We start from the raw sequence: 15,376 nt of genomic DNA on the forward strand, positions 1-15,376 counted from the left end.
ATAACGCTCAAAACGAACATTTACATCGCTTCGACGCCAGAGACACTTATAAATGGGTGAAGTGGCAGTGACAGGTCTCATAGTTTGTTCAGGTGCACAATTGAGTACAGTACGATGTTCCTAGACACACCGTACAGAAGTTGAAAGGAAAAATGATTAATTATACAAATATTCAATATTCGACGAGAGCAATAACAGTTACCAGAAAGTCACTGTACGTTTGTTAAAGATTATATCCGAGACCATTAACTGATTTTTATAATATAAAAATTGGAATATTTAAGAAGCTACTGGTTACGGCTTACGGATTTGGGAGGGGAGGCAACGGAGAACGTTATTGCATCCAATTACAGATCGGATTTTCTTTTTCTTTTACTTCAAGCTCATGTCTGTTACTAGCCTATGCCCGTTACTTTACTTACTTTTTTTAGCTCTATTGTAATGGGAGCTAGGTTTATGTATTTATGTATGTACGTGAGTGTGTTAAGTGTGCTACATATCTGAGTTATATATGATTAAAACTTATTGGCAATGTGGGTCGACCTATCTTTTCAACGACTCGTGTCCACGCACAGGCTTGCCTATGTGGGTACTTTTTTCCTATATTTTTAAGTAATGTTAATGTTTTAATCATACTTGAAAATTACTATAGTATATATTACTCTATTATGGAATTGTAATTTCTTTATTTGGAAATAAATGTAAAGTTTTGAATTGAATTGAATTTGAATTTATATTTTTATTTCGATTGCACAATTAATGTCACATTGCGGCTGGAAGTTCACGGTTTGTAATACGTTTTGTAATCAGTGAATCAAAGACATTCATTAAGCTACCATACTATATAGTTGTTTAAATAAAACTGTATAAACCTAATTAAGACCTAAATTCCCGAATTGTTTGATATGACCAGCATCACTAAGATGAGTACTCCACTTTTGATATATTTAATTTTATTTCGTATAACTGTCGTTATCTTATTATTTGACGAAAAGTTAACTTTGACGCAACTTGAAAAATGATTATAAATTCTCTGAATATATCCATGTTGGTTTTATAGCATACTGTCAACGAGAGATATAAGTACTAAAAACACAATATTAAAGTGACACTACTCACCCGAACCTATAACCACGTGGCACAAGTTCTGAGTGTAACGTTACAAAAGCAATGTTGTAGCGGCAATTGTTACATGTGTTACTCCTCCCCACTCTGACCGGTCGTTCTGCATGTATCACATCATTAGTGACAGATTGTTGTATTTAGGACGATAGCACTCGGGTTAATAGTTTTGCTTTCAATCTTATCACTCATCATACGGTTTTCGTCTTGAATATAACTTATCATACTAAAAATCTCAATTTGTTATATGTAAAATGTTTAATAGATCTGTGATAGTTAATTTTAAACGACTGTACGCAGTTTTAAGCTGTTTGATTAAAATGAAATAAATGTTGTCACAGATTTCTATTAACTGGAAAATCCGGTTGCTCCACGGTCCTAGACGTCAGACTTGGGATAGCACAGGTTTAAATCCTGTCTGTAACTGATGGACTTTTATCAGTTCTATCAACCTTATACTGTGAACCGACTCTCCTCTTATTCTGTTTCATAAGATCTTCGCACTAAATTATAAGATCACATCAAAAGCTAATTAAAGAACTGTATATTTTTAATGAGAAAGGTAAAATTAATGAGTACGAGGGTATCTTTTAGGTTTGCAAATTGGAGTGTACCTAACTCGTTACGTAACACCTCTGTACAATACTCTGATTGGTGCTGATTACGGCCTCAGCTGTGTGACACGCTCCTTTGTTCTGTAACACAAACGCTTTCATAACTTGTTAGCTAAATATACATTTCAATTACGAATGAATGGGGAGGTTTTTAATAAACCTTGTATAACTGGCAAATGAAAATAGCTGTATTGATTTAAATACTTTAAGGTAAAATGAACAATTTAATGAATTTCAATAAAATTTAATCTTTTTACAGAAGCAAGGAATAATATTTAAAAGTTTAGCTGAATAAGTTTCGTAATAAACACTTAATTTAGTTCAACATCAGCTACACATACGGTCGTTATGTTAGAAGCGCACGTGTTCCATGTGGGTGATTGCTCCATTTAGTTTAATCACATTCAGTGCTCACAATAACATAAGCGTCATTCCGAACTACTAATAGACTTATTCAAAGTTGTTTTATTTAATGATTAAACTACTGAGATTGTATCTCTATGTACTGACAATGTTACAGCAAGAAGTTGGCGCTTATTTAGTGTTGGGGTTGTAGATGAGTGAGTAGATATCTTCACTTATACTCTTATAACTAAGTTCAACACAAACACTACCCCATGATACGTAACTTCTTCTAAGTCAATCTAATATATAAATCCCTTTCAGCTTAATCAGAAGAGATGTAGATTTCACATGTGGCAGGCATCTCGGAATGTCAAACAAATTATATGCTTTACCACTTAAAATATTAAACAATTTCACTATCTTGATGCGTTTTGAACTTGCCATTGGCATAAAAATGTGCTATAAAAGCCGAGACCTGATTTCATTTCAATTAATTACAATTAAGAGTTTTGTTAATAATGGAATTATAGTATATAATTATAATACAATTATACTACTTGCCCATTTATTCGCCGAACATTTTCGAACTCTAAACAATATTATTAAACAAGCTTTAAAAATATTCTGTGAAAACTTCAGCTCTCTAGTAATTGTTGGAACAAAATTATAGAAATTTTAAAAACTGTAATTTAAAAACAGTATTTTTGGTTTTGTAAAATTATTTATTGTCATATTCTAGTGAAATAAAGCATTTCAATACGAAAATTAGAACATAACCTGTTAAAGAACATACAATTACAGTCCAAAATTATTCGAACTGTAATCCATCCACAGGGACACACTGATAAACATCGCTTAACAAATGAAACGTAAGCTGTTACAAAGACATGCTGCGGTATCCGGGAAAGATCCTCTTCAATTTATTGTTTTAATTCCTCATCATTATTGAAGCTACGAGTATAAACTGGTTCTTTTAAGTAACCCCATATTAAGAAATCACACAACGTTAAATCTGGGAATCGGGGTGGCCAATCTAAGAAATCACTTCCACGAACCAATCCAACGCCCATGAAGGTTGTCATTTAGTAATCGCTTGACAGAATTTGCGAAATTAGGAGGAGCACCATCTTGTTGGAAGATTTCTTGATCCATTTCTGGAACCGTAAAATGAGGCAAGGCGTGTTAATTTAAAGCATGTTCATACCTATTCCCAGTCATTGTAATGTCTGAAATGTCTTAAGATAGCACCCTAATACAACTAATAGCCCAAACAGTAATTCCTTTTAATTTGAGTAGAGTCGGTTCAAGAATGTGTAGATTACCTGTGTTTTAATAATTACAATCATGCCTATTTACACCACCATTGCGGAAGAAAGTAGACTCGTCTGAAAAAACAATTTGAGTATGCCAACTAGGAAACTCAATGATACGAGAAAAAAATTCCATTCTCCTGTCCGGATTATCTTCTAGAAGATTATGGACTAGTGACTTTTGTAAAATTTAATTTTGTTTTTCTTAATTATTCTCTCTACTGAAGACTTTGGAACACTAGTTTCAAGTTCAACCTTCCTCAGTGATTTCGGCTTACTTGGAGAGCACAGCATTGATGCGCATACTGGTGCTTCTCTTTCATTTGATCCTCTATAGCACGAGTTTACGACACTTCCAGTTTCTAACAAAAGATTTTTCACTTATTTATTGTTACCGGGTGGTTCAACTCTTGGATAGGCAACATGAAATTATCTAATTGCTTCTTTAATGTTGCCAAAAGCAATAGCCCACGCACAGAATTTCACCTTTTGCTCAACATTAAAGGTCATTTCTCGAAATACAATATCAGTAAAACTGTAATGGACAATGTTTGGTTATGTTTTTATAGCACAAGCAATATTATTCAATTAAACAGCTAATTTTTTTCAGCAATAAACGTTATTAAAAAGCTTTTAAACTGCAACATAGTAATCAAATCAGGTAATTGACGAAATGAAGTTTTATACAAGCAAAACGTTAAATTTTTCAATATGTCACTATTTTGTTTCTACAATTGTTAAGGAGATTTGAAAATTGTCTGTGTTTAAAAGGGCAAGTAATATAAAATAAAACGTTTCAACCTCTTCGTGGGACGCTCTTTACATAAAACTATAGTGATCGGCCAACGGATTTACAATGTTATCCTTAACCCTTATAAAGGAATAGTTTTTAGTTTGACACAGCTGACTCTTAATTGCTCAGGCATCTATACACATTCCATTAACCAAGCCAAAAACAGTTTCTTTTTGTTGATTTACACTTGCTAAAGAAAAATGAAAATAATAAAAAGAATTTTAAATTTTAATAGAAATACAACTATTCGTAGTTACGTTGGATTTGATATAAAAAAATAAATGGAGACGTAAAATTTAGAATGTATATTATAGATATGACAGTGTATTTAAATACGTGAATAAAATCATTGATATAGTTCTACCAGAAACATTTGTATGTGATCAAAACCAAATTTACAGTTCTCATTATTGTATGAATTATTTCAAAATGAATAAATTTTACACTTTTGTTTTTTGGCGTGGTATTATTTATAGTCTGTAATCAGTATAAAACACTCTCATACTATTAATAGCTATTGAATAATGGTAATAATAAGTTTCTATGAATATTCTTAACTTGAATGATGTTCCTTGATTGTAGAGTGTTTCACCAACGATAGTGTTGCTCACATTGCGTTTTGTTGTGTTTCTTAAGCAATAGCATAGAATTTATATTAGAAAGCTAATTTTGTGATTCCATAAATATTTTTTGCGGCTTTATCAAGGTAACAGCTAAAATATTAATCGGACTTTGATTTAAAAACGTTGACTGACGAAATAAACATCAAATAAATTTCGACTGATATATTGATATACATTTTTATTTAAAATGAAAAACATTTTAAAAGATTTAAAATGATAAATTAGATATCCTTCTATGTTTTATACATAAATCTTCATAAATATCTTCATTTTTTTAAACTAAAGGTACGTAACATAACACTACCGAATGAGGAGGCTATGGTGGGACAATTTAATTCAATGCGATGTTCAATTCGGCTCCACTTCCTAAATACAATATCAGACCTCAGACGCTGCACTAAGCGGAATTTAAAATGAAGCTGAACTCAACATTCGTCACGTATGAAGGATATGTACCAACAAACCAATGTAAGGGTTTAGGACACAACCAGGGTGCATGGGTATTGTAGCAGCCCTATACAGTTAACTGCGTGCAATTTACGCAGAAGCTGTTGCGTAGTGTATCTCTAAAAAGTGTTTTTAGTCTTTCTGACTGAAAATAAGGCATTTGTAAATTTTATAATACAATAAAAAGTTGTATATAACTCAGGTAAAACATACATGTGATATTAAAGAATGGAGATACACATTTTTGACACAGATAAATGTTGTGTTCGTTAGGGTGATATTGACATCTAAATAAAATGTTCACACGTACATTTTTTGTATAGCACACTTTGCCTCAATAAAGTATTTTCATTAATTAATTATTTCTTACTACTCGTATTGGTACAAAACAAAAGTGTAAGTCAGTTAATTAAAGTGACAGGTAAATAAATAAATAAATGAAACATTTGCAATTATTATACAATAGTATAACATTTGTAAATATGACTTTCTGCTGATGTCTGCAATATCAAAAAGTTTAGATTTAATAATAATTGTACTGTCTTTAACTACCTGAAAAACTTAAAAAAACATCAATAATTATAAAACAATATATTATATAAAGAATATTTTCCTTTATTAATTTAAAGATTATTGACAAAATACAAAGTTCCAGCGACAACCAAGAAAGTATAGCCACTGTGCCTTTGCAGCAAAGTTTTAAAAACGAAGTTACTTTAACTTGTCTTTGTTTTTTCGGCTTAATCCATTGTTTCTCACTTTAATGTGATTATAAATGACGCAATATAACCCTGCAAGTGTTCATTGCATTATATATGTTCTAACATTTTAAATACACTTATACAAATGAGGTTAGTAATAAATCTATTAAATTGACAATAGCTGCTATTAAATACAAATATTGTCTTACCCTAGTGTAAGCGCTCATAATAGATGGAATTCACTTCTTTAATCACTAAGCAAACTACATTACAGAGTCTTTTTAATAACAAGGGTTCTTTATAAAGGACACATAAGACTTAAAATACATAAGTATATATTGTAGATATTTGCATACATTGTTATACGATATATTATTTCAAAAGTGTTTTCACCAATTGCCGTAAGAATATTCGTTGGTGAAAACAATCGTTTCTAAACGAAATTTGTAAAACGATAATTTGTTCATTACACATAATATTGTTTGGTGATAATATTATTATTTACAAACATTTTTGTATAACGGTTTATGAGAATAAAATGTGTAGATAAAAATCAGGTAATAATTTTCAGTTCACTCAATCTCTGTTTGCTCTCAGTATGGATGCTACTAAACTTCCCACACTCACATTACATCTCAAGTTGATTGCTTCGAAGTGTAACCAAGCGTTTACACACACTGTCAGTCTGTGTCAGTTCACTCAGTCTCTTTTCGCTCTCAGTATGGAAGCTACTGAACTTCCCACACTCAAATTACGTCTCAAGTTGATTACTTCGAAGTGTAACCAAGCGTTTACACACACTGTCAGTCTGTGTCAGTTCACTCGATCTCTTTTCGCTCTCAGTATGGAAGCTACTGAACTTCCCACACTCAAATTACGTCTCAAGTTGATTACTTCGAAGTGTAACCAAGCGTTTACACACACTGTCAGTCTGTGTCAGTTCACTCAGTCTCTTTTCGCTCTCAGTATGGAAGCTACTGAATATCCCATACTCAAATTACGTCTCAAGTTGATTACTTCGAAGTGTAACCAAGCGTTTACACACACTGTCAGTCTGTGTCAGTTCACTCAGTCTCTTTTCGCTCTCAGTATGGTTGCTACTGAACTTCCCACACTCAAATTACGTCTCAAGTTGATTACTTCGAAGTGTAACCAAGCGTTTACACACACTGTCAGTCTGTGTCAGTTCACTCAGTCTCTTTTCGCTCTCAGTATGGTTGCTACTGAACTTCCCACACTCAAATTACGTCTCAAGTTGATTACTTCGAAGTGTAACCAAGCGTTTACACACACTGTCAGTCTGTGTCAGTTCACTCAGTCTCTTTTCGCTCTCAGTATGGTTGCTACTGAACTTCCCACACTCAAATTACGTCTCAAGTTGATTACTTCGAAGTGTAACCAAGCGTTTACACACACTGTCAGTCTGTGTCAGTTCACTCAGTCTCTTTTCGCTCTCAGTATGGTTGCTACTGAACTTCCCACACTCAAATTACGTCTCAAGTTGATTACTTCGAAGTGTAACCAAGCGTTTACACACACTGTCAGTCTGTGTCAGTTCACTCAGTCTCTTTTCGCTCTCAGTATGGTTGCTACTGAACTTCCCACACTCAAATTACGTCTCAAGTTGATTACTTCGAAGTGTAACCAAGCGTTTACACACACTGTCAGTCTGTGTCAGTTCACTCAGTCTCTTTTCGCTCTCAGTATGGTTGCTACTGAACTTCCCACACTCAAATTACGTCTCAAGTTGATTACTTCGAAGTGTAACCAAGCGTTTACACACACTGTCAGTCTGTGTCAGTTCACTCAGTCTCTTTTCGCTCTCAGTATGGATGCTACTGAACTTCCCACACTCAAATTACGTCTCAAGTTGATTGCTTCGAAGTGTAACCAAGCGTTTACACACACTGTCAGTCTGTGTCAGTTCACTCAATCTCTTTTCGCTCTCAGTATGGAAGCTACTGAACTTCCCACACTCAAATTACGTCTCAAGTTGATTACTTCGAAGTGTAACCAAGCGTTTACACACACTGTCAGTCTGTGTCAGTTCACTCAATCTCTTTTCGCTCTCAGTATGGAAGCTACTGAACTTCCCACACTCAAATTACGTCTCAAGTTGATTACTTCGAAGTGTAACCAAGCGTTTACACACACTGTCAGTCTGTGTCAGTTCACTCAGTCTCTTGTTCGCTCTCAGTATGGATGCTACTGAACTTCCCACACTCAAATTACGTCTCAAGTTGATTGCTTCGAAGTGTAACCAAGCGTTTACACACACTGTCAGTCTGTGTCAGTTCACTCAGTCTCTGTTCGCTCTCAGTATGGATGCTACTGAACTTCCCACACTCAAATTACGTCTCAAGTTGATTGCTTCGAAGTGTAACCAAGCGTTTACACACACTGTCAGTCTGTGTCAGTTCACTCAGTCTCTTTTCGCTCTCAGTATGGTTGCTACTGAACTTCCCACACTCAAATTACGTCTCAAGTTGATTGCTTCGAAGTGTAACCAAGCGTTTACACACACTGTCAGTCTGTGTCAGTTCACTCAATCTCTTTTCGCTCTCAGTATGGAAGCTACTGAACTTCCCACACTCAAATTACGTCTCAAGTTGATTACTTCGAAGTGTAACCAAGCGTTTACACACACTGTCAGTCTGTGTCAGTTCACTCAATCTCTTTTCGCTCTCAGTATGGAAGCTACTGAACTTCCCACACTCAAATTACGTCTCAAGTTGATTACTTCGAAGTGTAACCAAGCGTTTACACACACTGTCAGTCTGTGTCAGTTCACTCAGTCTCTTTTCGCTCTCAGTATGGTTGCTACTGAACTTCCCACACTCAAATTACGTCTCAAGTTGATTACTTCGAAGTGTAACCAAGCGTTTACACACACTGTCAGTCTGTGTCAGTTCACTCAGTCTCTTTTCGCTCTCAGTATGGTTGCTACTGAACTTCCCACACTCAAATTACGTCTCAAGTTGATTACTTCGAAGTGTAACCAAGCGTTTACACACACTGTCAGTCTGTGTCAGTTCACTCAGTCTCTTTTCGCTCTCAGTATGGATGCTACTGAACTTCCCACACTCAAATTACGTCTCAAGTTGATTGCTTCGAAGTGTAACCAAGCGTTTACACACACTGTCAGTCTGTGTCAGTTCACTCAGTCTCTTTTCGCTCTCAGTATGGTTGCTACTGAACTTCCCACACTCAAATTACGTCTCAAGTTGATTACTTCGAAGTGTAACCAAGCGTTTACACACACTGTCAGTCTGTGTCAGTTCACTCAGTCTCTTTTCGCTCTCAGTATGGTTGCTACTGAACTTCCCACACTCAAATTACGTCTCAAGTTGATTACTTCGAAGTGTAACCAAGCGTTTACACACACTGTCAGTCTGTGTCAGTTCACTCAGTCTCTTTTCGCTCTCAGTATGGTTGCTACTGAACTTCCCACACTCAAATTACGTCTCAAGTTGATTGCTTCGAAGTGTAACCAAGCGTTTACACACACTGTCAGTCTGTGTCAGTTCACTCAGTCTCTTTTCGCTCTCAGTATGGTTGCTACTGAACTTCCCACACTCAAATTACGTCTCAAGTTGATTGCTTCGAAGTGTAACCAAGCGTTTACACACACTGTCAGTCTGTGTCAGTTCACTCAGTCTCTTTTCGCTCTCAGTATGGTTGCTACTGAATCTCTTCCCACACTCAAATTACGTCTCAAGTTGATTGCTTCGAAGTGTAACCAAGCGTTTACACACACTGTCAGTCTGTGTCAGTTCACTCAGTCTCTGTTCGCTCTCAGTATGGTTGCTACTGAACTTACCACACTCACATTACGTCTCAAGTTGATTGCTTCGAAGTGTAACCAAGCGTTTACACACACTGTCAGTCTGTGTCGGTTTACTCAGTCTCTGTTTCCCCTCAATATAGATTCTATGTAACCTCTTACTCTCACCTTGTCTGATAGTGATTGCTTCAAAAGTTATCTAATCTATTACACACAATGACAGTCTGTCATTTAACCTCCCACCTTCACTTTAAACTTTATTTGGGAATCGTATTTTAAAATCTTTACCTTTTTTCATGGGACATACAGATACATACAGTTTGGAATACAGATGCTAGAAATATCATCCCTTGTGTAAAGAAACTCAGATGCATTACTTAAAGTTATTAAGTAATTTCCTGCTTTCTGACAAACAGTTGAAAACACAAATCCAGATAATGGTCACAACCCAGTTTGGAGTAACAGGAAATTCTCCCTATTTCTTTTTGATTAATCCCCTTTAACTTTTTGTTAAAGTTTAAACAATATATTCTTAGCAAAAATTTATTTTAATATTAATTTCGTTTAGGGGAGCGATTCTCTAAAGTAGTTTTTACTTTGTTAGGGTTTTATTGTTATTTATAATTTATTTACATAAATTTCACTTTATTTTTTATAAAATTTTAAAAAATATATAAATATTACATTTGTAATCAGACTAAAGCGTAAAATGACTGATGACATGTATAGTCATTTTATCTTTAAAAAGATCATAGGAAGTTTAAATAAGTCACAAAAAGTAAAAATGTATTGAAAAAGGAAACAGAAGATCAGTTTAAGGCGGAAGATGACTCAGAACGTGCTTATGCTTCGGGTATGAACTGGCGGGAAATTATGTATAGCTACAATTTATGTATATCAATAATGTTTAAGGTATATGTACTGGGTTTTGAATTCTCTATGCCTAAGCGAGGAACTAATCATACAAAACCGATACATATTATTTAAAAATACTAAACTATACATACAAATAAAATGTACAAGTATTATCTTCACCGTATGGACGAGAGAACAAAGCGAAACAAAGGCGGGACTTAACCTAATTATGGCAGGTTTCACATTGCGGTAGCTTCCTTTAATGTCATCAGTGTGTTCCAGCTCTGAAACCTTGTCCCAGACTTTACATGCAATTAGTGGCTACAGGGTCATTGCGGTGTCCAGCTTTTTCTTTTGTGGTGTATTTGACAAAGGCAGTAATATAACAGTTTAAATTTAATTTATTTTATTTTAGTTTTATATATGAAGGACGCAGGTTAAAAATATCTAATAGAGAAATATCTTAGTTTAATGCCTTATAATCATACCGGAGGAGAAATAAGTAAAATAAATTTCAAATACAATAAAAGTGGTAGAACATTTTGTAACAAATCATGATTTTAATTTTAAATAAATACTATATCAGTGTAATTATTATGTATTGAACACCAGTTGAGCTCAGTTAGTAATGAAGTTACGCTGTACATCCATATCCTAGCTGTCAGATCCGCTAGGTAACAGACAGGTGACACGTTCACATCTGTACATGACGTCATCACTATATAATATTAGCATTGACATATTGTGGGAATAAATATCTCAACCCAATGTTAATGTAAGTATTAATGACAATTGCGTTCTGATTTAATTTATTATTTACATAAGTGTGTCACAGTCCAAAAAGATATAAAAAATATTACTTTAACTGTCAAATTTAATCGACAAATTATAAGTAGTCCCGATTATTCAAAAACACATAAGCAATAAATGGAAATATCAAATACACTGTTTCTAAAAGGAAATTAAGTATATAAGTGATTATAGTGCAAATGAAAACTGCTGATTGAAGCACCGAAACTTACTACAATGTCTTTGTCAAAATGTAAAACGAAATTATATTATTTATGTATTTTAAGCTGAATCGCACGTAAAATACTGTTCATACATATAATCTTAAAGTTTACACTTTACCATAAAAATTAGAGAAATGGTATTGGAAATACAAACACACGGAGACGAGTTGAAATTATTAGGCAGGTTCATAACGTATCATATCGTTTCACATTCAACTTTATATAAATAACCATAGATGTAAGTTTATACAGATACTGCAGCTGTAAGCGACATGCATTTTTTCTTGAGACGCTAGACTCAACGTTTTAGTTTTGTTATTCAGTTGTATTGTATTTTTATTATAGCTGGTCACATTACTTGTAAAAGTGACCAGTAATATTTCCAAACGATTTACAAGTATTGTATTATTATATAAAAAAAAAAACTGGAAATAAATCATTTATTCATTTATTTATTCATTTATTCATATTAAATATACCTAATATCCTAAGATTATTAGAGCAAATACATGTTTTACCCGAAGTTTAATTGTATAAATTTTATTGTAAGAAAGAATCAAGAAGTTTCATTTTACAGATAACATAGCTTTAGTGGAAAAGGGTTTATTCAATGTGGTGTTTGTAGGATACTAGGTTGTTTCACCGTGCTTAGAGAATGTGTAGGTACATCATAGTGCACTCAATTGTGGACATGAATGACTTCTACAAAGGTGCTTATCCAGCCATGACATTAGGCTGGCCGCCATTTATGCCCGCCACTTATTAGATTAACACAATGTCTTTATTGTATTCAGGGGATGTGACTTTTTGTATGACGTCTGTCTGTCTGTCCGCGGGATATCTCAAGAGTGAACTGAGCTATAGACCGAAACTTAGTGAAGCCTGTACGCGATAAATGTTATAGCATAATTCTATCGGTGAGATGTTTTATACCTACAGAATACTTGCAACGAGCCACAAAATAAACATCCAATCAATATAAGGAACTTAACAAGTTAAACAATAACAAGTATAGCCGTTGTTACGCGATACATGTTATAGCATAATTCTATCGGTGTGATGTTTTATACCTACAGAATACTTGCAACGAGCCACAAAATAAACATTCAATCAATATAAGGAACTTAACAAGTTAAATAATAACAAGTATAGCCGTTGTTACGCGATACATGTTATAGCATAATTCTATCGGTGTGATGTTTTATACCTACAGAATACTTGCAACGAGCCACAAAATAAACATTCAATCAATATAAGGAATTTAACAAGTTAAATAATAACAAGTATAGCCGTTGTTACGCGATACATGTTATAGCATAATTCTATCGGTGTGATGTTTTATACCTACAGAATACTTGCAACGAGCCACAAAATAAACATTCAATCAATATAAGGAACTTAACAAGTTAAATAATAACAAGTATAGCCGTTGTTACGCGATACATGTTATAGCATAATTCTATCGGTGTGATGTTTTATACCTACAGAATACTTGCAACGAGCCACAAAATAAACATTCAATCAATATAAGGAACTTAACAAGTTAAATAATAACAAGTATAGCCGTTGTTACGCGATACATGTTATAGCATAATTCTATCGGTGTGATGTTTTATACCTACAGAATACTTGCAACGAGCCACAAAATAAACATTCAATCAATATAAGGAACTTAACAAGTTAAATAATAACAAGTATAGCCGTTGTTACGCGATACATGTTATAGCATAATTCTATCGGTGTGATGTTTTATACATACAGAATACTTGCAACGAGCCACAAAATAAACATTCAATCAATATAAGGAACTTAACAAGTTAAATAATAACAAGTATAGCCGTTGTTACGCGATACATGTTATAGCATAATTCTATCGGTGTGATGTTTTATACCTACAGAATACTTGCAACGAGCCACAAAATAAACATTCAATCAATATAAGGAACTTAACAAGTTAAATAATAACAAGTATAGCCGTTGTTACGCGATACATGTTATAGCATAACTCTATCGGTGTGATGTTTTATACATACAGAATACTTGCAACGAGCCACAAAATAAACATTCAATCAATATAAGGAACTTAACAAGTTAAATAATAACAAGTATAGCCGTTGTTACGCGATACATGTTATAGCATAATTCTATCGGTGTGATGTTTTATACATACAGAATACTTGCAACGAGCCACAAAATAAACATTCAATCAATATAAGGAACTTAACAAGTTAAATAATAACAAGTATAGCCGTTGTTACGCGATACATGTTATAGCATAATTCTATCGGTGTGATGTTTTATACATACAGAATACTTGCAACGAGCCACAAAATAAACATTCAATCAATATAAGGAACTTAACAAGTTAAATAATAACAAGTATAGCCGTTGTTACGCGATACATGTTATAGCATAATTCTATCGGTGTGATGTTTTATACATACAGAATACTTGCAACGAGCCACAAAATAAACATTCAATCAATATAAGGAACTTAACAAGTTAAATAATAACAAGTATAGCCGTTGTTACGCGATACATGTTATAGCATAATTCTATCGTTGTGATGTTTTATACATACAGAATACTTGCAACGAGCCACAAAATAAACATTCAATCAATATAAGGAATTTAACAAGTTAAATAATAACAAGTATAGCCGTTGTTACGCGATACATGTTATAGCATAATTCTATCGGTGTGATGTTTTATACATACAGAATACTTGCAACGAGCCACAAAATAAACATTCAATCAATATAAGGAACTTAACAAGTTAAATAATAACAAGTATAGCCGTTGTTACGCGATACATGTTATAGCATAATTCTATCGGTGTGATGTTTTATACATACAGAATACTTGCAACGAGCCACAAAATAAACATTCAATCAATATAAGGAACTTAACAAGTTAAATAATAACAAGTATAGCCGTTGTTACGCGATACGTGTTATAGCATAATTCTATCGGTGTGATGTTTTATACCTACAGAATACTTGCAACGAGCCACAAAATAAACATTCAATCAATATAAGGAACTTAACAAGTTAAATAATAACAAGTATAGCCGTTGTTACGCGATACGTGTTATAGCATCATTCTATCGGTGTGATGTTTTATACATACAGAATACTTGCAACGAGCCACAAAATAAACATTCAATCAATATAAGGAACTTAACAAGTTAAATAATAACAAGTATAGCCGTTGTTACGCGATACGTGTTATAGCATAATTCTATCGTTGTGATGTTTTATACCTACAGAATACTTGCAACGAGCCACAAAATAAACATTCAATCAATATAAGGAACTTAACAAGTTAAATAATAACAAGTATAGCCGTTGTTACGCGATACGTGTTATAGCATAATTCTATCGTTGTGATGTTTTATACATACAGAATACTTGCAACGAGCCACAAAATAAACATTCAATCAATATAAGGAACTTAACAAGTTAAATAATAACAAGTATAGCCGTTGTTACGCGATACGTGTTATAGCATAATTCTATCGTTGTGATGTTTTATACATACAGAATACTTGCAACGAGCCACAAAATAAACATTCAATCAATATAAGGAACTTAACAAGTTAAATAATAACAAGTATAGCCGTTGTTACGCAATACATGTTGCAGCATAATCCTTTCCGTGTGATGTTTTATACCTACAAAATATTTGTAATAAAATAAAGATTTATTCAATGTAAGGAACTTAACAAGTTAACTAATAACAGCTACTGTATAGCCGTTAACCTCAGACT

Source organism: Homalodisca vitripennis, chromosome 8 (genome assembly GCF_021130785.1).
Source record: "Homalodisca vitripennis isolate AUS2020 chromosome 8, UT_GWSS_2.1, whole genome shotgun sequence".
NCBI classification, from domain to species: Eukaryota; Metazoa; Arthropoda; class Insecta; order Hemiptera; family Cicadellidae; genus Homalodisca; species Homalodisca vitripennis.